Genomic DNA, 25,621 nt, shown 5'->3' with positions numbered 1-25,621 from the left:
TGCTTTGCCATCTTACTGGGTAACAAAATTAATCATCTTCCACTCTTCCTTAAAAGTATAACATTCAGAACCAACTTTTTTCTTCTTTTCTTGCCTTGACATAGTGGGTACACACTGGTAAATAAATAAGTAAATTTTATGGCACGGTAATAGGCATGGCATTCAAAATGCTGTTAAGTTATAATTGGGTTGTGGTAACTTGCAGTACACCGAGCTGCAATGAAAAGCAATGAGAGTGTGACATACTCCCTTGTCACAACTACTCAGTGCTGTGGTTGCAGTGTGAAAGCAGCTATTGACAGTATAATCAAACAAACATGGCTATGTTCCAACGAAGCTTTATGTACAGACACTGAGATACAGGACCAGAGGAAAAGAAACTAAACACAAAAGAGTACAAATTGTATGATTCCGTGTATGTAAAATTCATGAAAAGGTCAAAGTAATCTATAGGGATAAAAATAGTGGTTTCCTCTACAGGGTGTAAAGGAAAGAGGACTGACTAGAAATGAGTATGAAGAACTTTCTTGAGTTACAGAAACATTGTGTATCTTGATTGGGGTGTTGGTTACATGGGTGTATACATTTTGTCAAAACATTAAACTGTACATTTAAACTATGCATTTTACTATATAATTATACTTCAATAAAACATTAATACAATGATAAAGCATAATATTAACATATATGGGATGACTTAAATAGGTTGTTTATTAAATAACAATGTTGTAACGATGTTAAATTTCTTGAGTTTGATAGTTGTATTGTGGTTATATAGGATGATATTCTTGTTCTGAGATGATACATCTGAAATATTTAAGAGTGTAGTGTTATGATGTTTACAACTACCTCTCAAATAGCGCAGCCCCAAAAAGTCATTACATGGATATATGTGTATATGAAAAGAGAGAACAAATGTTTCAAAAGTTAATAACCAGTAAATTGATAGGTTTGAAATTTTCAAATTAAATTGTGAAAAAAATATAGATGCCAAACAAAAATTCCTAGGTAGAAATATATTTAAGGCAATATCGAGTTGAGTAAATCTCTTGAAAACCAGTATTTGTTGATCCTGGTGGGAAATGTGCACTAAACACTTGAGAAATGGAATGAACTTATCTACAGTTTTATCACAGTAAGAAATTTAAAGGTAATAGAAATGTACCACCAACCCTGACCAATGCAAGCTCCTAAAACACTAGAGCCTTACAATCCAACACAGAAACAGGTTCAAAATATTATTTGTCATTAAGTAAAGCTTTGATGTTGAAAGGAAGACCACAGTCTTAAAGAATTGCTGTTACTAAATTTTAAAGAAAAATACCATAGCATCTGAAACCAGATTTGTGCCTCATCTCAACCCAATAATGGCTTATATTCTTACTTTGAATTTTAATAGTAACTTCTTTGGGATAGATCAAATGCCCAACAAGCAAATGTACCTTACATGTTTTTATTTCCAAGAAATAACCATATTAGTTACACAGTTCACTTTGCAATTAATCGTGTAAATACATTTCTTACTTTTACACTGAACTGTCACTTATTTTTTGGGCCATGACAACATTTTTTTTAATTATTTTTGATTAGTTTCAAGTATATAGTATATTGGTTAGACATTTATATAGTTTATAAAACAATCCCCCTAATTGCTCCTTCTCTCCTCTGGTTTTCCACCTAGCCAATATATTAATGCTAACTGCATTCCCTATGTCATACTCCCCATCCCCGTGACCATCTATCAACTACTAATTTGTACTTATGACGACATTTTTTATTTTGTGTTGGTCCTCCTATAGCTTTAGTACATTCCTGAATATTATGGACCACAATTCATACATTTTTGTATCTCCCAGTGATTTCCATATGACAGGCCTTTAAAAAAAATTTATTGATTGAAAGGTGTAAAATTACAATTGCACTTTTATGATATTGTGGAATATTTTCAAAGCAGTGTCACATAACCTCTTAATTTTCATCAGGCTATCATGCTATATTTCAATAACTGTTATATTTTAATATTTAATATTGAAATCAATATTAATTTAATATTAATAAGTGATCGTTATTAAAGTATTTCATTGTCAAAGTATGAGGCTATAAAAGTGAAACTTGAGAATTTCTATGTAATAGTTATATTTATTTTAAAAATCAAACTCAAGAAGAGGAAAATGTCAAAATGATAACAATTAGGAAAGAAAATATCCCAAGATAGATAGTATATCATATTTTCTTTAAAAAGAAAACAAGAAAGTTAATGAAAGAAGAAAATCCCTGTAGTAAAACTCTACAGTATACTATAATAAAACCTTACTCTTTCTATTTGAGGTAAAAATAAAGGTAACTAAAAAACTTATTGCTAGAGTTAGGGAACAAAAAAACATGTCAATGTTGAAGAAATACACCCTGCAAGGGAGGAAATCCCTATGAAGACCACCTAAGGAGGCCACACAAAAATGACCTGAGCTTTAGAGAACTCTATCATCAGATATCCAGCCTTACGCTGACATCTCTCCTACACTATTGGCTAGTACTCAGTAGCTGCTTTTACCAGCTGGTAGTGATTATGTTAATTAGCCTAGGGCATATAAGCATCATGGGTAAAAATCCCCATGAACATAAAAAGCTCAGAATCTAGTATATCAATTAAAGAAAACAACAATATATTTATCAAGATTTTAAAAAGTTCAGTTATCCTCCTCCCTAGCTTCGTTTGACCAAAGAAACAAATATTCAAAAGTGTATTAAAATACAATGTTGGAAATTATATGTACAGCTGAAATATTTCATCAGTAATACATAACTTCTTAATACAATCATCAGAAATACTGTCCTGGAGAACATGAATTTAAAAAGAATCCCAGTACCACAAATCTTCTTAGACCCACAGTTGGAGAAACAACCGATTGGTAGTGCCAAGTTATTACTGCTGCTCTACCAACTCCCTGTTTCCTCTAGACCCTTCACCAATGATTTACTGACTTCTAGCCTAATGTCTATCACTGATTTCAAAACCTCCTTCAAGGTCAAGTTAATCACTTACCTCCTTTTACTCCCAATCAGCCTCAATAAGAGGCTCTTCCTGCCTTTAAGTCATTACTTCTCAGTAAGGATGCAGGGACACCTAGTACCCAGTGAAGGTTTATTTAAGCTGATGTACCAGGGCCCAATCACATGGAGAAGAGAGAACATCTGCTTTGGGCAGACCAAAAAGTCAGGTTTGAAGATTGTATCAGTAGAAAGAAACCATGTGCAGGATGAGGCACAAAGTTTGTCGCCTTCTTCAATGCAGAGCATTCATAGCATGCTTGGGATCCTATGAGGTGCTGGAACTCTTGGATTGCTTGTGGGGATAAATCATGTCAGAGCAGAAGTGATGCCAGCTTTGAATCAGATCCCTAATCTCTCGCTTCCAGGCTGTGCAACCTGAGGCAAGTTCCATATCTTTTCTGAACCTCAGTTTTTCCAGGTCTGCAAAAGGGCTTTCGAAATAGACTTTTCATAGGATTGTAGTGTAGGTTACATTATGTACAGACTCTAATACATTCCTAGTATGTGGTAGACATTCAATAATATTATATCATCTTGTTTTTCTTGGGTGAATTCGTTCTTATGGCTGACAACTTGGTCTTTATAATTCATACTGTGCCTGAGATAGCAAGTAAGAAAACTGGATTTGAATCCAGGTATTTTTCCTCCAAAATTTATAAGCTAAAGCCATATGTTCTCCTGCTTCTTCAGGTGTACATTTATATGTACACATATATGCATATGTATTTCTATGTGTGTGCATATTAACACATATGGGATTTTCATTCTTATTTAAATATTGTGAGAATTATTAAAAACATGGTGATTTAAATTCAACATATATATTCTTGTCCTTTTCATAAAGATTTAAAGCTTTAAAATTCAGATTCATTTAAATCTGTATTCTACCCAATGAACTAAAGAAATGAGCAATATACTTAAAGCTTCTTTAGTAATAATATTAATTTATACTTATTATAGAAAAATAATTGTGCAGAATTGCACAAGGTAAAAATTAAAATTTGACTTCCGGTTTCTGGAAATAACTTGAAAGTCATTGCTCTCATTGTTATAAGATAAAGCTGGAGAAACTGAAAATCAGTGTCTTTCATGATCACCCAAAAAACAGAAACTGCCAAAATGTTTTTGAATAGGGGAATGGATAACACGCTACATGCATCTATATAATGGAATATTATTCAATGACAAAAAAAAAAAGAGCATGAGCTATCAAACGAGAAAAAACATGGGTGAAACTTAAATATATTTTGCTAAGTGAAAGAAGGTACTATGAAAAAGGCTGTATACTATATGATTCGAATTATATGACATTCCGGGAAAGGCAAAGCTACAGAGATAGTAAGTAGATCAATGGCTACCAGGAGTTCAGGGTGGTGATCAATAAGTGAAGCACAGGACTTTTTTTTTTTTCTTAAGGCAGAAACTTTTCTTATGATACAGTAATAGTGGATATAATATTTTGTGAATTTTTCAAATCTTGTAGAAATTTACCCCACAAAGAGTGAACCTTATTATATACACATTTTGAAAAATCTTTTAGGAGTTCATGGATCTCAGAAAGGAATGCAGAATATAACAGAACAATCTAACTATATTACTAAAGTATGAAAAAGCCCCTCTAAAGGTGGAAGGGAGAAAAAGGATTGACTTAAGTAACTCCGCAAATGAGTCGAGTCTATATAATCCTCATACTTGACTTGATAAAATATTTTGTTTTGTTTTTTACCATGGGGGTACAGGTTATCAACTCTGAAACAACTATACATTTATACTGAACTGAACAATTAAATGAATGGATGGTGGAGGGTGGGAGCCCGAGATGCCACTGTTGCAATGGGAGTTATGGATAGAAAAGAGAGGTCAGAATGCGGTAAGGGATTAGAGTCGGAGATATTGGTATGAATTCATGTTTAGCTTAATGCAGAGAAACTGCTACATGTTTATAGATACAGTTATACACATGGGTGAATATATACACATATATTTCCTTGCTCTCTCATCTGAGAAGACCTGGAAACAACACCCCAACAATGACAAGCATACTTAGCACCCAGTTCTTGATTTGTAACACCATTCTCCAATAAAAGAAACCAGGGTTCCTTGGAAAAATGGCTGATTCCAGAACTAAAGCAGAAAATATACAAGAGGAGTCTGTAGTATCTTGTAGTGCTAGAAAGTAAAGAAGTGCTCAAAACACACACACACACACACACAAACACACACACTAACACGCACACAAGCACGCACAAATGTACGCACATGCATACGCCCTGATGGGCCACATCAAAGGGACGCACGGTTCAAATGAAAGAGCTCCCAATGGCCAAAGCTGGAAAAATTTGTACAACAAAGTAAGTAAATACAACAGTATTAGATTATAACTAAAGCATAAAATAAGCATCCATGAGTCCATGCTGATATCAACTAATAATAGAATAAACAAGTAAGACAAATGCACTACATTAAGGTAGGATGTTAACAATGGCGGAAGTAGCGGGTAGGATGTATAGGATTTCTCCGTTCTAAGTTCACAATTTTTCTATACACCTAAAATTATTCAAAAAAACGTTTAATAAAACAAAGTTTTCCCCAAAACCTTACAAATAGCTATTGGTACCTTTCCTCTCAGGAATAATTCCATATATATTGTTGTGTAACTTGTCAAACATTATATTTAGCATATACACAATAAACTATTATCTTTGAAACATAGTTATAACTTTTAAAGTAAATACTGGCGATATATAAATTATGTGATTTATTTAGTTATCTTCACTCATATTGTTAATCTTGTTTCTTATTATAGAGATGATGAAACTAAATTCTAAAATTCGCATTTTTAAATTACCTTAACATATATGTTTATTATTGTGCCCAGTGACATAGGCAAGACAGATAATTACATCATTCTCAAAGCTGCGAATAAAAACACTGACACTAAGAAAGCAATTTAGCATTTGCTCAAAGTAATGTGACCGATATGTGACAGCACTGGGACTGTGACCCAGGTGTTTTGGCTCCTAATCTGACACCTTAATTTCTATCCCACTTAGTTTGCCTCTTACCCTTCATTTGTAGTATTTTAAACTACCGTACGATAAAAAGCAAATAAAATGATCAACTATATGACAATCAAAGATGTATTATCTTGTCAAAAGAATTTCATCAAAAGAAAAATAACTTTAAATACCAAGTATTCAAGTGCAAGATTATATGCCTAAACTCAGCCACTAGAAACTGGCAAGGCAATCTTTTTAGTCATGCATGCCTACAGCAACTTTTCCCTAGAGGCAGGCCAGAAATCTAGACAAAATGTTTTTTTTAAGAAATCAAAGTCGAGATAAGAAATACTTAAAAGGGCCAAGTCATCAAATCTGGGGAGAATATGAAACTCAGCTATGAGGTTCTGATTGCCAGATGCCATCTCTACTTTCACTAGGATTAAGAGAAAAACAGGGAGTTGTGTACTTTGTGCTTTTGTGTGTATAGTGTGTTTTTTCATCATTGTTTTTGTCAAAAGTTATAGAGACAGAGACTGGTCTTCATTTCAGAATATCTTAAATTGTGCCAAATGACTTCAGCTGTGAATGGATACAATAAAGAAAAGCAATAATAAATAAACTATTATATTTCTGGGTGGCAGAAGTGGTTCCAGCTGTTGGTCTAATTCTATCTATGTAGAAAACTGCTTTCAGCAAACTCATCCTAAATTGCTTGACTAGCTTAGATAATTGAGATTTCAGTTGAGAGCTTACAGAATGTGGTTCATAACAATTAGGTCAGAAGTGTAACAAAGTAAATGGGAAGACAGATAATTTCTTTAAAGAATTTACATTGGACCAAAGGGGAAAAGGATATTTATCAAAATTTAATTTAATATTAACTAAAACTGAAAATTCACAGGTACTAAATTTGATTGGAAAAGCTTACTTGAGGCAATTTATTTTTATTAAATATTTCTGGAATCTGTGTATTATAAAATGGCTCAATCATTTATTATTTTTTTCTATTTACAGAGGAACTTCCATTTTTGGGGTTTAAAATATATCAATGACATTCATAAAATCAATAATGTCTCCAGATTTATGAAATCAACTTGATCCCTTCACATCAATCTGACTCACTTTCATTAACTGTCTATGTCTTACGTCGTGCACTAGAAAAAAAATAGATGAGAATTTTGTCAAATGTAGTCAGAATTAGAAGCATGAAGTTTGAAGATGTTAGAGCTTCAAGGGACATAAAAGATGGTATAATCCATTCACTTTATTTTACAGATGAGAAAGTTGAGCAGTGAATGAACCAAAATGGACCACGTGACATAGGTAATTATAAAAAAGCTGGTCGTAATGCACATGTTCCAATAAACAACTAATTAGTTCCATAGCTGTGACGGCATGCTTCCCCTCCACAAATATCTCTCCATAGAAGCCTAGTTCCACTTGTGGAACATGACAATCAAGGTTTCTTTCCTCCAAGTCTGGTTTTTAGAACAGCAGCATCAGAATGAGCTGAGTGTTCGTTAAAACACAAAGCCCTGGGCCGCATCTCGGACCTCCTAAGAAGAACCTGGAGGTGGTAGTTTTAAAAAACCACCAGGTGATTCTGCTGCATTCCGTTTGTGAATAACTGCATTAAATCAGTGTGTAAACACCTTGTCTGACTATGACTCACCTGGAGGCTGATGGAAAATGCAAAATTCCAAAGCTGCATGGAAACACACTTGTGTGTGGGGATGCACACACAAATAAATGCAGGTTTAAAAATATTGAAAACTGAATATGGTCTGCAGTCTAGTTAACAGTAATGTACCAATGTCGATTTTCGGGTTTTAATATTGTTCTACAGCTATATGTGATGCCACTATTAGGGGAAGCCAGATGAAGAGCACACGGAACTCTACATACAAATTCCCAGGCTCTCACTAAGAGATTATGATTCAGCAAGTTGAGAGTAAATATAGAAAATCCGTGTGTGTGTGTGTGTGTGTGTGTGTGTGTGTGTTAACAAGAACTCTGGTGATTCCTCACACTGCATTAGATCTTGGTTTCATTCCTCAGCATACATCAGCACTTCCATACCTCATGTGAGAATCTTTTAAAGAAAATTCCCCCAATTTTGCAATGTGGAAGCTTTGTTTAAAATTCTCCCTGAAAATTCAGAAGCACTTATAGATAAAAGAGGATTTGCAACAAAGATTTGTACTTTATAACCAGGACAGACTTCAGAGTCATTACATGGTTTGATGGACATGTAGAGAAAATATTGGGGAAATATGCTGTAATTTGGTTCAAAGAAGGTAAAAACCAACATAGTACCTTTTTAAAAAAATAATTTAAATGGAAACCACACTGGGTATATATCTTCACCATTGGAACACTTTGAGATAAAAGAATGTTTGTTCAGAGTCCAAATAGGACAACTTAGAAATGATAATGAATCTCACACAACTTATTAAAGTACAAAGATATAATAGTGAGGTAATACCAGTGCTTGATACTTTCTAGGTACATATTTAAATTAGACAACGAGACAATGAGATAACAGTAAAAATTTTTATCATAAATAATAAACTAAGGTCTAAGATAAACAAAAATTCATGAGACCAGCCCAACAAAAATTAATAGAAAGATTAAAGAAATTGGAATTTCTATATAAAGTTATCTACTGTTATATTTTTCCTTCGTCCTAAGTCTACTCTATTGTTAACTGCAAATTCTGTTCACAGAATATGCTAATTATTACGCTCTGATCTAAAAACACAAAATACAGTCATAAAGATCAATCAGTCTCCACTGTGGAAAGTCAAGGGATATCTACTTTAAATCAGCATTTTAAAATTCTTGGGCTTGTTGTTCTAAACTGCTGGTTAGTTGAGTAAGAGATATAATTCCCTGTGATCACCGGAGCTGCCAAAAGCAGCATTCTCAGTGAGAGGGCTGTGGTGGCAACATCCGCCCGCCGAAGAGCCATGCCAGTGTTAAAGGACAGGAGCCACAGAACATGCAAAAAGGTGCACCTGTGCACAGAAATGGTCATTCTCATTTGTATCAAGAAAGAACTTGGCTACCTCGTTCACCGACACATTTTTGGGTCCAGTGCTTCCAGAGAGATGAAAAGCAGGTTGTACTTTCCGTAGCCGTTCCTGCAGCCCTGACAAAGTGTGACCTCTCAAAGCCTTCACTCTTCCATAACTCACTACATCTACCAGACATTCACCCCTGACGGGGCCCCTTCCAACAGCTGACATGTGGTCTAGACCTCTCATGTGACCTCAATAGATGGCAGTTTCCTACATACATGGATTACCTCTCCTGCTATACTATAAGCTCCTTGAGGAAAATTTTAATTCTTTCCTCCCTCACAATGCCTGGAACATGCAGATGAATTACTGTTGATTAGTCGAATATATTTCCACTTACTGGGTTCCAGTACCAATACCAGAATTATCGCTGTCTACTAACAATAGCATGTGTAGTATAATTTTATTTTTTCGAAAGTACTTCTAGTAACAATTTTAACTTTTCACTCTCTGCTACTATATATGTATACGTTTTTTTATTATGTATATATGTATTTATTTATATAATATTTTTTATATATATATACATATAAAATACAATCTCTACTATCACATATGTATTCTTTTTGGACCAGCTTCTAGTACACTCCTTTGTACATAGTTGGAAATCAATAAAGATATATTAATTAAACAGTTAATTAAAACAACAATAACAATAACCGAAAGAAGATGAAAGTGTTTACCTACTCAGAACTCAACCAGGTCTGAATTTTTAGATATTTTCTAAAAATGAAGAAAAGGGTAATATATCCTTTTTGTGATCAACTTTTATATCTTACTTCTCATGATATTGATGCATTCAGGTAGTGACATTAAAATTTTTATCTATATGAATAATAAGCCATTATTTACTTATTTTTTATTCCAACCACTTCACACTCTAAGATACTGAGATGCCTTCACAAAACTCAGAGTAAAATTTTATCATTGAAAAAAAATTCATATAAAACTATATTCTCGATGAATATTGAATTCTAATGCTAATAATGTTTTCAATGCTAATAATTTCTGTCAATGAAAGTGACTATTTCCTTTGTTATATCAACTTCCTGCTATAACCTTATTACCTTTGGCAATCACGTCTTCGTTTCCAAAGTTAAGCCTGCCAATGAGATCATTTTTAAACATACTTTGTCTAACTAAACATGAACATTATTTCAGAATGATTTCTCAGGCTAAGATTTCATTGAATATAACATTCCTGGTAACTTGGAGAGATGATCCAATTGACAGAGGAAAAAATGGAAATTTTGATTTCCATTTCAAATTTTAGATTCTGCTATTTGTCTACATTTTTATTCAGTTATTCATTCATATGTTACTGAGTTTTTATGATGTGTGTAATATGTGCCATGTACATAATATAAGATGTATAAATATTAAGTAAGACATACTCATTGTCCTTATGGCATTTACAATTTAGAATGGGAACTAGATCCCCATGAATACCTATAGTAAAATATATACACATTGCATATTGTTTTATCAGTAGCATTCTTCTTCTTAGTAACTGGTGAGGTAAAAATTCAAAACTAGGGAACCTGCTTGGAGTCTGTAGAATTAAACCATTTACTATACTGTGGGTTGTAATGACTTTATTTCAATACTGTGTCTAAGAGAAAGATGATGTCATTAGGAGAAATAGAAAACTCAAAAAAAAGTATCTTAGAAAGTAAAAATTAAAAAATGGTTTTGAATATACAGTATTTATTCTGAAGTACTGGATATATAATAAGCTAGACATGAATTGTAGACGATTTATAGGACTAAAGAATAGAGAAAGTTAGAGCTGGAGATCATTCCAGTATCACCAGAACTGTGCATCCTTCTGCAACTGTCATTTTTTTTAATGTTGAAAAAAAGTTTACAATTGATATTATGGGAAAAGTTGAACTGTCAATTAAGAAATGACCTAAAAAATAAGATTTAATCAAATTCAATTATAAGTTATGCTTGCTTTGCAAAACAAAAACAAATAAAAGGCAGTGTTTATTTGAAAAATTCTTAGACTCCCATAGCTCCATGATACTAATCTTCATTGACTATTATAATAATCAATGAATAATGGTTTAGAAATGAATAAAATTGCCCTCCAACTTATAAGCAATAAGTAAAAATAAAGGATGATTATTGAGGTGCCAGAAACTACAGCAATTCTTCAAAGAAAAAAAGAAAAAAGAAAAAAAAAATGTTACTAAGATATACCCTGTGTTTCATTTTCTCACATATATGCTTGAGCATGAAGTTTCTTTGAGAGTAATGTAAGTCTCTTTGGTTAGTAAGTTTACACTCTCTACCCACTCCTCAGCTGACTTAACTGACTTCAGTTAACAAAATCTAACAGCACAAAATAGATCAAATAGATTAGTAGCTGCATTCTCTACTTCAAGTATTTGATGTATAGAAACGATGATTTAGGGATCCTCCAAAGTACATTGTGGCAAAGTTTTAAAAACTGTCCTTTGTAACATCAGATGAATCACTCTCTTTAGTTTTCCCAATGGCAAGTGAAAAAAAAAAACATTAACTGTTTAAATGGAAAGAAATTAAGAAATTAGTGTTCTGAAAAACAAAAATGGAATTTAAGTTGTCCTGAAAGGCTCTCAAACTGAACTGTTGGAGATTTTAGGCTCTACTTTCTGGCAGAGAAATCACTATTGAAAAAATTCTGTGGAAATATTGGAAGGAATCATAGTCTCCAATTGATTTAAGATAAGGAAATAAATGTTTTATGCTGTGTTACAGTAGATAACAGGGTTAGAAACACATGCAAATAGATGACATCAGGTGATGAATTTGAGTAAGACCCTTCTTCTTAACTAACCTGGCCTCATCACCTCCACCTAGTCTCAGCTTCATCTGTAAAATAGGGACACTTGACTAGCTGATCATAAAGCCCTCTTTGAATCCTAATATTTTATTAAAATATAAATTGTCAACATACGTTTTCTTCATTCTTGAAGAACTAACAAAGAGGGATTGAGTGAAGGAATTTTATATTATCTTGGTAAAGCTCAGAAAGGTTGAAAAAATCACATGGCTTTGATTTTTTACCCAATAAAAAAATAAAGCCTGTACACTCTCGAAGTTTCATTCTTCATGCAATTTGGATGCTATGAAACAACATAGCTCGTAATCTTCATTTGAGATCCTGAGTGATTACCTCACTCTGAGGCTTTCTTTTACAGCACTTGGTTTATGGAAAGTATCCCTACTTCTTTGAAGGTAAACTATTTTTACAAAACATTATAATAGAATCCCAACCAATAGTTAGAAAAATGCACAGAACTTGAATACACACTTCCTTTTTATTAGCTCCCCTTATAAATTATTTCAAGCTATTAGTGGGACATCACATTCATTAGTACTTTGAAAGGCTATAGACAATGTGACAGCAAACTTCAGAAACACATAAAAATTGATTGATACTGCTGTTTCTGTATGGTGAATAGAAATTATAGAGAAAAATTCATCAGATTCTCACTAAAGGGAGCTCTGGCTATGCTAGGGTAAACAGCATAGCCAGATAAAGTTTAAATAGTTCAGATAAAGTTTAAAACCTGAGTATAATATCCACCAGAATAAGCAGGTAAATACAGTAATATTTCATGGTAATTTACCCTAAGCACTGTTAGGAAATTTACACATAATTTTTAAACATCTCTAGAGAAGATGTTAGATCCTACTCTGTACATTAAAAAGAAAAACAAAAATCAAAATCTGTCAGAGAAATTAAATAAGATGCAAAAGTCCAAACTTCTGTAAATAGCTATGAGGGACATGGATTTGAGCCTTGGGGGTTGTCTGACACCAAAGCACTTCTTTGTGGCTAGTTCATCTCACTACTGTAATACAGCACAAAAGTTTATTTTCTTATCTTCTTAAAGAAAGGGGAGATTTTAATTCCTTCCAGTTTTTCCACAAAGTTTCTTTTCAATACAGGTTTTCCCTGCCAGAAATTAAAACCTCATATCCCTCAACAGTTCAGTTTGAGATCCTTTCGGAAAGGTTAAATTCCTTTTTTTGTTCTTCAGAACACTGATGCCATAATTTCCTCTCATTTTAACCCATTTCCCGTTTAGAAAAAAAAGTGCAGCTCGCTGCCAGCATTAATTTAATTTTACATAAACACGCTCTTTGAGGTTGAAGCAAATCTTACTGGTTTTCGGTGTGAAAATAAAATATAAAAACTGTTCTTTGAGTTATTTCTAAACAGAACTTGTCTCTAATCCTGACGTAACAGAAATGCATATGACGATCAGTGTTTAATAATTTTTTTTTCGTGTGGTAAATTTCAAAGCACAGAACACCACAAACCAGATCATGTTCTACACAAAAATATCACATTTCTCTCCGGACCTTCTTGCCATCCTTGTCATGTGAGCAGCAAACTTTGCAGCGACCAGTGGATTCTGTTTCCCTGATGTTGTTGTGCTCTTGGGGAAATGTCTTCCAGATAGGCGAAGAGGTGTGACATCATCAGAGCACGGACGACCTCGAAGTCGTTGCTGCCCTGGCCTGTGATGCTTTTCCCGCATTCTTTCGGTCAACGTCAGTCTGAAGTTTACACGGCTGATCGTGTGCTCAGGATCGTCCCCCTTGAACAGGATGGAGGAGTTCAACACTATAAGGTTTAGAACGTGGTGAAAGAATTTCTTACACCAAAATTTGTGCCTTTTGCACTCAGTCGGATAAGAAGTGAGCATCTGCTCAGCCGAGTCCATTGCATCCATAGTCTCGTTCTAATCCACAATGACACATGGCTTCTTAGTTTTCTTTCCATTCCTGTTGTCTCCTTCAGTCACAGTATCATTGTGGAATGGTGACAACATCGTCACCTCCTTCTTGTCACACCATTTCAGTGCCATAATTTCACCACAGAATCTGGCTACAGTCATCCCCTTGGCAATTCCTTTTTTCCAGATCATGTGGCATCTGTTTTCTGTTCAAACGAGCTGTCCCAACTGCATCAGTCCTGTTCTGATGCAATTCTCTGAAAAGCATGGGAGATGTACAAAAGTTATCAAGGAAGACACACCATCCTTGGCCAAGATGGTCATTGACTAAAGTACAATGCACGACGATTTCAGACTGCCAGCTGGATCTTTCAAATTCACACTGGGCCCTGTGTGAACAAGCGCATTGCACACGTAGCCAGATTGACTTTCGCAAAGTACAAACAGCTTGAGATCAAATCGTGCTTGTTCCGTTGGGATGTCCTGCTTCATGGCTAACCGCCCCTAGACCAGCATCAGTGATTCATCAACTGCAATGTTTCTGTTTGGAATACATACAGTTGAAAATTTATTTATGAGAAAGTCGAACATGGGTTTGATCTTCTGCAGTGAAATCTGGGCCTTTGATTGACCAGTGAATATGGAAGAATTATTGACAAAATGCAGGCATCAAAGAAAAAGTAAAAATCTTTCACCAGTCATAATTCGCTTGAAGTAAGGTATATACGAAAGGGGCCTTGTAGACCCAAATGTCTCCAGCTCAGGTTTCTGCACGATACCTCGCAGTAATGTTACTACAAAAAAGACTCTCAGTTCGTCATCATCAGAGCCTTTCCGTTTATCCACTTGCAAAAATCCTTTTGGACCAGGTGGCTTGGGAGCCAACGAGGCAGCTTGGGCATTCATTTCCCCGGTAATTTTTTTAAACTAATTTGTCAGTAAAGAACCGTTCAAAATACTGCAGTGGGTCAGCAGTATCATTGACATCAACTTTTCTGCCAGATGTGCCAGCAAAGTCATACCTTTCACATGGAATCATAACACGAGTGGAGCATTTCGGAGCGTGACCCGAGTCAGCTGACATAGGGCTATTTCCATCCGATTCCGAATAGGTCAAAGGCCTGACCATATAGTCTCCCGAGTACTATCTGAAAAATCATCAGAATCATCTATTTTGGAAAAATAAGATTCATCAAATGAATCTTCGGCTAAAACTGTTCAAGAATGATATTAACATCACGTGTAGGAATGCTACGTTTTCTAGGATTTGACATTTTCAGTAATCAAGAATTATTATTATTTTATAAATAGAAATGTGACTAGTAAAAACAGAATGCTATAAGTAGAATGATGTCATTTGTTTCCAAAGACTATTGGTATACTAGAGCGAAGAGAAAATAATAATAAAAGCTAGCTATTTCTTGGCTGACTTTGGGGGTAAGGTTAGGACTGTCAAAAAATGAGTTATCTCAGGAAATGGTGCAGCTGCAAGTGCTGCCCATGAGTATTCTCGGGGCAAAAAGGAACTAAGTTAAATGATTAATTTTCATCTCAGTTGCCATCAAGGAGTCTGGAGAAAGTGATTTGCCTGATGCTACCGACCAAAGACAGTTCACTGGGAAGTCAACAGGGAAAGTTAGGATGGAGAAGGTGGGAGAAAGCGGGCAGGACAAGAGCCTAGGGACTCACCCAGGCACCCAGCACAGAGGTTAGCAGCATAATATGCCTGTCGCTGCTGGAGCCCTTGGGAGCTGAAGCCTTGGCATCAGTGAATCATGATAAGAGGATGTGGCAAGCGTAGTAGAGGGACATATGGATTCTTCAAGTTGTGTGTGAATATTCTTGGCAGTACTCAAGGAGTTCAGGTGGGAATTGATGGAAGATGGGGTCAGAGGACAACATCAGGAAGAGGAAGGGAATTCAGGGCTGATGACTCAGCTGGTGGGAGTCAGGCCTCGGGCTACTAGTTTATGACCACTTTGCACCCTAATTATTCCAGTAGGCCAGGGTAGTCTTGAGGAAATGCAAAATTTGCAGTCCTAGAGTTGTATTTTTGGGGTCCCTGAGACAATCGGTATTAGGGCCATGGCCCACTGTAATAAACCTTTTTCTTTTATCACCTGATCATTCCCTAAATTAGTCGAAGTCTAGGAGTCTTAGACCTAAAGTCAGATGTGCAACTCAGTTGTGATGCTGCGGTTTGAGTAAAAGTATTAATTCCATGATTGAAATGTAAGCATGTGATCTGCTTTAAGTTGCACATTTCAAACAAGATTGGTGACTCACTGGAAACCGGGCATCCTGGGTCTGAATACCAGACCACCCTCCATTGATGTTCTCTAAGCAGGTCGGCCGCATAGAAAAGATACTTTGGCCATTTCTCCAGGGCAGCTCAAGAGAATGAGGAAGGACCATTTTCTCTGGCTCCCTAACTGCAACATCTTCTGGGGCCTGAACCTGGAAGGGTAGGGAACTGCAGCCCTACAGCTCTTGTATCTCTCCCCTTTTCTCCCCCTTCTCTCTGGTCTTAGGAGAACAGGAGCTGACATTATACTTGGATTTATTCTACTCATGCTATGGATGTTGGTGATCTTGATGTAAGTAAAGGTCCACTCATTTAGAGAGAAGGGAACCTTCTCCTAGTTTGACTTCTAGAACTAGAAACAGTGACAAATCTGCATAGCCCAAGAGAAAATACATAAAAAATGTCTTGCATAGTAATGCAAAGTTATGACTTTTTTTATTTTTATATATTGTTTATTATGTTATTATTAACTGCTGCATTATTATAAGATGTGCACTAAATATGTATACTCTGTAGGTCAAATATTATATAACTTTGATAAGAGAACCGTAAGTCCGTAAGAATTGAAAGAAGATAGAAGTTAGGGAACAATCTTATGAAATTATAATAGGAGCAAGGGTGAAGCAGAAAGATAGGGCACATCCAGTTTCAGCATGTTCTACTTACCAGATATCCTGAGAGGTATGGGACAGAAAATTACTACAAGAATGCAATCCATGCTCAGCGAGCGCCCTCGGAATCTGGTGGAAGCGTATGCTGTTATGGCTACTATTTGTGAACACTGTATACAATAAATAAGGGCATAAAGTTACTTCGGTTTTAGTTTATTATCAATAAGTTAACTCTATGGTGCCCCCATAACTTGTTTATTTGGCAAGTATTATCTGCAATTTAATTCACATCAATCCAAGATCTGCCAGATATTTCTTGAAGCTTCAGAGATGTGGAACGGCCTAATGAAGTGCCAAGGTGGCTTCTTTATTGGTGACAAATACACTTGAGCATCTGAGGAATCCTATTCATTTTGATTGCTGCATTGAGCTCCAGTGGCAAAAAATGGGTTAAAGTCAATTTTTTTCCTGCTTAGCCAATTTTTCTTCATATGTTCAGCCGTGCAGCAAAAGTTAATTCATTCTAAAGCACATGGTTTTCCAGCAACATTGTCAATATTATAATGTTCCTTTGCAGCTCTGGCCTAGCCAGTTTATTAGATGAAGGGAAAATACAGATGGGCTGACAAGCAGGGATGTACTTTGTTGTAGTGGAAAAAAACTATCAAAGAGCTCCTCTGAATCATTTTCTTTATTCCAATGTATAAGCTTCTGCTAAAGTTCAGAAGTTAGTGCTTTTATTATTTTTTTTGCCCACCCCCTTCCTATTAGCTGATCTGTTTATAGATCTTTAAAATAGGATAGAGCATTTTTGCCCCTTAAGATAGGCAAAAAGAAAGCCTACCAATTATTCCTCTATTGACTTCAATAAAATCTCTTTAAAAGAAAGAAAAAGAGTTCAATATGATTTCTTTAAAAAATGCCCTCCTACCAATATAGCTACGGCCAAGGCACAGAAAATGTCTGCTGTTTCCTACAATAGGAAATGAAACAGCCTGATAGTTCCTAAATGATTGATGGGAAATATAAAAAGGGCCTATATTATAGTCTATGATGTCTGCATTAAAACAAGCTCAGCCAGTATCTTCATAGGTGAAGGACAGCTTGCCTACATACTGGGTGCCGGGGAACTTGTGAGGGGGTGGCTGCCATCTTTGCTCCTTCCAGCTGTGCAGCGGGAGATAACCCACAAGACATTTGGCAGAGAAGACTCAAAATCAGATCACCCAGATAAACCTCCAGAAACTTGCAGTTGACCAGGACACTATTCTTCATTAACAATACCTTCCACAATGAAAGTCCCTGTCCTTTACTCTGTACGCTGTTAAATAATGTAACAACAACTCCAACTTAAAATACCTTATCTACCCATTTTATTTTGTATTGCATTTTGTTCTCTACCCAAAACCTTCCTTAGCTGAGATCCCAATGGAGTAGCAAACTGGTGACTTTTCTGTCTCAAAATTAGTTTAGATATCACAGCCTTTCAAATGAAAAACTCCTTTTATCTTCTTTAAGGCTCAAGCAGACTAGAAGTCATTCACTGAGGGATCCTTTTGTCTCTCTATAAAAATGTTTAGACATTCTCCAATTTGCTATAAAAGAAGATAAGGTACTTGGTTTGAATAAAGTGGCTGCCCAGGTTGAATAGAATGTTGATAAGCTAGTCAATGTTGATAGATATCCATTACGAGTTGCAGAGAGTTGGATTGTAGAACCCGTGTGCTTGGTCATTCTCACATATGAAGCACAGCGGGAAACCACGAGCCATTCAGTGCCTCAGTGCCTGCTCTGTGCTGAGTGCCACAGGACATATGACAGAGCTCCATACGTATGCCCTGCTTTCAGTGTGCTTATGTCCTTGAATAGGCAAAGAGATAAAATCATAACAGCTCCCACTAATTAGAATTAACTATGTGCTAAGTACAGAGCTGAGTAATTTCAGACATTATTTTATTATGTTTCATGTTCTTAGACGTGAAACAATGGCTTTGTAACTTGCCCGAATTTGAATCCTCACTTCAGGATTCAAGTTGGCTCCAGGCCTGAGGAGCATTTGCTGACTTAATGAATGATACAAGGCAGAATTAAATGTGTACTGGAACACAAAGTCAAAGGAAGGCTGTTAGGTCATTACCGATATGACACAGGTTCAGAATTAGTTTTCCAAAACAATCTTACAGCAATGAAAGTTGGTGTGTGCCGGGACACCTGGAACAAGCCCCCTAGCTCCAGTGTGTACTTATGATAAGAACAAGACAAGATAGTTGGCTGGGTTAGATGTGCAGCTTGGGCTCTGGAACAGTGATTCTCAGAGTGAAGCTAAACACAACCATTGACGGAATCTTGCTTTTGTCTTTATTCATACTAAATGAACATGGCATAGATGACATGCTCTGCTTGCTGTTACTGTTGTTAGCAATAATCATGCTTTCATATCACCAAAAGCAGAAGCCAAGAAGCAATAAGAGTATCCTTGGATAATTCGAAAAATGAGGCTGCTTCATGAAAAAAGAAATGCAGAGTGGCTCCAGATAAGTAAAAAACACATAATTTTTGCTTTGTTGATGGCAAATTACAAGATAGGTGTGCTTTTTGTTCTTATTTGTTTTTTGTTTTTTTGTTTTTTTGTTTTTTAAAGAAGCGTTCTGTTGTTGACCTAAATCAAGTACTGGGGAGGCAGGATGTGGTGTAAAGTGCGTAGGCTTAGGAGTGGGAGAGACCAGGGTTGAAATTCCAGCTCTGCCACTTATTGTTTTCATGACCTCAGAGAAGATATTCAATCTCTTTGAGCTTTTCTTCTAATATTTAAATGGATCTTTAAAAATTACCTTGTAAGTTTTTAAAAATATTAAATGACATAATAAACCAAAATGGCTTCCTTTATAATAAAAAAGACTCCTTCCTTCCTACTACATAAAGGCTCAAAACTGCCCCTTTCACTCAAGACAGAGAATACTAGGTTTTTAAACAATGGAAGCCAGTTTCATATTCTTGCCAAAGGCTGAAAAAGATGAAAGAAAGAGAAAATAGCACACAAATGTAAAGAGGACGCGCAGGAAATATAAAAAGTGAAAACGAAAAAGAAAAAGAAGTTACTTCTAAGTGCCAATGCAACCTGACTCAATTCTGAGATATTTACAATAATGATGACTAAGCCTTTTAATATATGCTACTGTGGAGCCAAAACTGACATACAGCAACATTTAATTTAGAAAGTAGGGAAATGCTACAATCTGGATAGGCATACACCAAGTTATCTCAGGAAAATTTATTTCCACATATGAAACTGGAATAAATCTATTTTAATGAAGGGTTCAATTGTCCTTTTCTAGATTAAACCATATGTAATTTAAAGAATTGAGATGCACTTCATGTTAAAATATCTGTAAGGCAACTCCCTAAGGTATCACACACTTTCCGAGCCTCCACAAGTGAAGTGAGATTCACATTAGCCCTCAAGCTGTTCAAATGAGGAGCTAAGGCTGAAAGTGAAGCCGTTCGAGGAGGAGGTGTAGGTATTCTAAAAGTTACTTATATCTTAGCGATAAGCCTGACAAAACGGATCAGAAAGAGAAATCTGAATGAACAGGTTTAGATTAACCAACGAACGTCTCTAATTCTGAAGAAAACTCACAATTACGGGGAAGATAAGTATTTCTTGTTCCAACCTGGTGGTTGCTGCAATCAACCTACCTGAAAGTGATCCTCAGGAAAATGGTCTTAGTCTCACGCACACTGCCATCAGAATCCAGGATGCGCTGCTTGACTGGAATCAACTTCGAACTGGCCCCACAGCCATTGCCATCTTCCTTTTCCCCTTGTGCGGTCCGCCTTCATTCCATAATCAGAATATTCAAATGATAGTATCCTTAACTTGCAATCGTTTTTTCTAAAGCTCTGACCCCTAGGAAATCGTTGCCGCTGTCTCCATGTAACTAACGGAGGAATTGTTATGGTGGCGTGGTCCTTCAAACTTGGGCATCGGGACACTCAGTTTTAGTCGTCCTCTAACCTTCAGAGGCACGTCACTTAACCTCGCTGGCCCTCCTCTCAGAGTGAAGGGGTCGACTAGCCCATCTGCACGCTCTTTCCTGCTCAATCATCCTATGATTCCGTACTGTACTTGCTAAGTGCTTTGCCTAATCACACAATTACCCAGTGGTCCTCCTGGACTGGAAGTGGATGATCACTTGTCAGGGGCGTTGTAGAGGGTACTCATAAATTAGCTGGAGGTCAGATTATAACCTCCAAAGTCACTTTTAATTCTGATTCTGTCCTGGCGCCTGGGTCCGCTGACTCTTAGCCCAATGTACTATCCATCAGAAGGACATTACCTCTTCTTGGAAGCAGCCAATTTCTAGTTCATTAATAGAGAGATTGCAAGCATTAAAAGCAGGCTGAGTGAGTGAATAATAAATATAAACCATTACCAACTTGTCCTCATACAAAAATAATTGCATACGGAATTCTTTTCATCTCATTGTAAAATAATTCTTGCCATGAGAAATAAAGAAAACAGAGGCATCATTTTGGTGCCCCCAAGTGGGGAACTCTGATGGCTGCAGTTAAATTACACCTTTCTAAGGCATTTAGGGGCATCCTGTAGCCACTTGAGTAGATCTGTTGGCTATTTGGCTATTGTCCATGCCTATTTTTGTTCTATAAGGTCTTCTAGAAACTTTTAGTGTCAGCCTAGAGAGCCTGCAGTAATCAAGGAAGACAAAAGCTATTGTGAATATCCCCAGAAGTCTGTGGTCTCTTCAGGCATTCCAACTAACTTGGATAGGTTCCGAAGGGTCCACGCTGATCTAAGGAGTCTTCAGATGTCCATCTGAGCCTGTATGTTTTAAGAGTTTTGGAGCTATTTAGTCCTACTCATGCCCAGAATAATGGGCAGATAGAACAGTTGTCTCTTGGAATAGTTAAATTCCAACCCATTTCCTGGTTTCCACAGTTTGCATTACAGAGGTGGAACTTCTCTACTAGAGCTATAGGATGAAACCATGGCTTTATTTTGCTAGCATATTATCAGCATTTGAGAATGTTGGTTGTACATGCAGAAACCCCAGTGTCATTTTGTCACAATAGCCAATGACCAAAAACAGCACTATGAGATAGCTCCTGAGTAATAGGGTTTTGTTTAAGAATGAGGCACGCTTTTCCATTTATTTTTCCAATAACAATCTTAGTACTTCTGACCTTCATTTGGAACAAGTCTCCAGCAATTACTGTCTGCATAACTTACCTTACCTAATTATTTTAACTTTAATATTTTTAAACCTCATAGCTTCTGTAAAACTTAGATACTGTAGTATATCATATAAGACTTTTACAAGGATTAAATAAGAATGCAGTAAAATGCATAATGAACTAAGAACTATCTATTAGCATTTGTAATTTAAACCAATATGTCATGAGCATCTACTATGCGAAAGGCAATTTTTTAGGAGGTAAATAGTTCCTCCAGCTTTGCAGATTATTACACATAGTAGGCAAGTATAAGCTTAACATAGGAAATGAAAACCGATACTACAAGAAGCATAATAGTTCACACACACACACACACACACACACACACACACACAACAGGAAATATCCCAAGGTAGTATGCCTAAATGCCAAATGAACAGTTTAGATAACCTCTATCATAGAACTTCAGAAGACAGTGTTCTGGATTAAAATGTTCTGGGAAGGCTTTATGAAAATAGATGGATTTAAATTGAGAGAGAAGGGAGGTAAGAAGATTAGAGGAAGTTCTAAATTGGGGTAATATATAAATATCCACAGCATGAAAAGTTGGGAGACTTGTTTGAAGAACAAAGAATTTTCTGAAGCAAAATATTGAAAATATTATACAATAAATAACTAACACTGTTATTGAAAGCAAGTGTGAGTCATAAACCAAAGGCTTTAGTTTCTTAGGCTAATAAATAGAATGTTTATCTTGTAGGCCAGGAATGAACATAACATGAATGTTGCATATCTACCTACATTTCTTCTTCCCAGACCTATGACAACTATCACTAAACAGTCATCACTCTTGTTCCTCCTGAGCCTTAATGAGACCTCAGAATCCTTCTTAATATTTTAGGTAGCAATAACCATCCTCTAGGGTTAGCTCGAAATATAAAACCAGGTTGCCATTTCTGCACTAGTTGATACAATGAAAATGGAAACATATCTTAAGGCAGGATGAAGAATCAATTGGATAGGAGACTGGTTGGGGAGATGGTGACCATTTAGAGGCTTATCATACTAACCTGTCGGCAAGATGATAAGATGTTCTCATTTAGCTCATTCAATGAGCACTCGTAGCATACCCATTGTGTGCTAAGTAATAGACTTGGGGCTGAGACCTTGCAGGAAATAAGGTGTAGGCAATACCAGACTAATTGAAGCTTTGTGTGGAGTGCCTAGAAAGATCATGATGACATAAACAAAAAATGGGAACTCAGGGGAAAACTGACCTGGAAGGAACATGAGTTCAATCTACGTTAGAAGTATCTATTTTTTCTTGAGAGATTGTACAAATAGAAAATCCAATGAATAAGATTTATTTATGAAGAAATACACACTAATAAGATAGTAAAATAATAGTGATCTCACGAAGACAGAAAATTGCTGATCCAAGAACTAGAAAAAGAACAAAAATAATCTAGAATTCTGAAATGTAACATAGGAAAGTTGTTATCAGTTGAGCACAATAACCTGTGGATTGAATTGGATTTGAATTGAGGATTGAATTGGATTTGACAATTAGGAAATTATTGGTGACACAAAGAAAATTTTAACTTAAGAAAAAGTATATTTTGCTCGCAGGGGTGTAAAGAAAGAAACAGTGCTGAAAAATTAGAAGAAATGGATGCAGCAGCCAATCAAAACGTTTGGCAACAAAAGGAAACAAAGAATAAGATGTTAGCCAAGTCAGCATCACAGGATAGCGGATGTCTGAATGTGTCAAAAAAAGAGAAAAACTGTGCAGAGGAAAAGAAAGCGAAGATGTTGGGAAGAGAACAGTAGGTAGAAGGAGCCAGACCACGAGACGGTAGCAGAAGGCAAGTTTCAGAAGCTATGGGGAAGGTTGGAGAGAAGAGAAAGGCGAGAAATAAGGGCGTGGAGATAGAAATAGTCAAAGAAAAGGAAATATTGAAAGATTTTATCGACTAGTCTCAGTGAAATCGAAAATGTAAATTTGCAAGAAGGAAGGAATGGAGTGGAATGCAAACAAGCATTAGATTCAGGTGTAGAATGTTTGGGCAAAACACTACGTTTTTTCTTATTTATTCACCAAATGTTTTTTGTATACTTATGTGTTAGTCAGAATATTAGGTGCTGGGAATACAATAATAAATGGAACTGATACTGTCTCTGCCCTCAAATAGCTTATATTCTAGAGAAGAAGATATATTCAAATATAAATTAATTAATTAAGAATAAAATAATTGGAAGTTGTAATAGGTACCACAGAGAGACACGAGGACCAGATCCTATAGGTCTTTGTACGCCATGGTACAACAGTTTGGCTGTTAATCTAAGTGCCCTACAAAGCTGTTTAAGGGCGTTAAGCATAAAAATGATTAAAAAAAAAAAATTTTTTTTTTGTTTTAAGTGTGGAGAATGAATAGGAAACTGACAATAGGGAAAGCAGAGAGAGATGGTAGGAGGCTGTGGGTAGCAGCAATGAAGACACAGAGAATAAAATGTGATTCAACATATTTTTAGAGAGAAGATGGATAGGACCTACTGAAGGATTTAATGTGACAGTGAGAGAAAGACTTCTGACCTAAAGCGGTGAGAGGTTGTGTCATATACTGTGACAGGGAAAAATATACTGTGACTGGCCAAAGAGGAGATCTGGGGACAACTGAGGACATATTAAGTTTGAGATGTCCGTGAGACAAATACAGACAGCAAACTTGCGGCTTAATATAAAAGGAGGAGCTCAGAGGATAGGTCTAAACAGAAGATATAAATTAGGGAGGAATACACATGAAGAGGTTTTTAAAATCCATGGAAATAATTGAGATCACAGAGTATGAAGAAAAAAGAGAAAAGCCTGAGACCTCTCAACATGTGGCTGGGACTTTGGAGAGACTAACGTTTAAGTAGGCTGGGCTGGATTTCAGGCTGGATTCTGAGTAGATAGACTCCAGATTTCACCAATATCCATTTAATGATGAACACTTTGGGTGGTGAAACCACAGAGGAGACGGAACATCCTTAAAACTGTTCAAGGGATGCCTGAACTCAGAGCTAAGAGGATGGCCATGGCAGGAATTATAATCCTGGTTATCTAGACATCGTGATGATATTCCTGGTGATTGCACAATGGACAATTTTATCCTGCCGGGGTCTTATGAAATGTTAAGTACTAAATTTTTCAGGTGGAGAGGAAAATCACTTTATCACACATTTATTGAGCATCTGCTGTGTGTCAGCCACTTGATGAGAGCCTAGGAACAGGGAGAGTCAGAAGAAAGATCCCTACCCTGAGTGAGCTCACAGTCTCATGAGGCAGGCAGGGCAGGTGTGGGTCCTCAGCATCTTTTCTTACAGCTAGATTCAGATTAATATCAAGGCTGTGATAGGACCACCTAATTTTGCTTTGTATAAAATGCACTGCAAGAATGATCGAAGTAAAGATGACAAAAGGCTAAGTAAAGGTAGAGGCCCTCGAAAATTTACTGCGAAAATAGAGCAGCTCTTTTAACAAAGAACTAATAAAAGCAAACCTCCCAATATTAAAAAAAGAAATTTTCCATATCCCATGGTTACGAATTTTTATTTAAGATTTTACTTGTACTATATATTCAACTATAATGGCTTTACTCTA

General features: G+C 36.1%; 1 pseudogene; it reads right to left on the bottom strand.

Moving 5' to 3' along the window:
- Positions 1–5,526: 5,526 nt before the first annotated feature.
- Positions 5,527–15,143, bottom strand: LOC120607391 (piggyBac transposable element-derived protein 4-like; annotated as a pseudogene).
- Positions 15,144–25,621: the final 10,478 nt, after the last annotated feature.

Source organism: Pteropus medius, unplaced genomic scaffold (genome assembly GCF_902729225.1).
Source record: "Pteropus medius unplaced genomic scaffold, Ma_sr-lr_union100, whole genome shotgun sequence".
NCBI lineage: Eukaryota > Metazoa > Chordata > Mammalia > Chiroptera > Pteropodidae > Pteropus > Pteropus medius.
The sequence above is the reverse complement of the archived record's forward strand: the minus strand, read 5'-3'. Positions and strand labels throughout refer to the sequence as shown.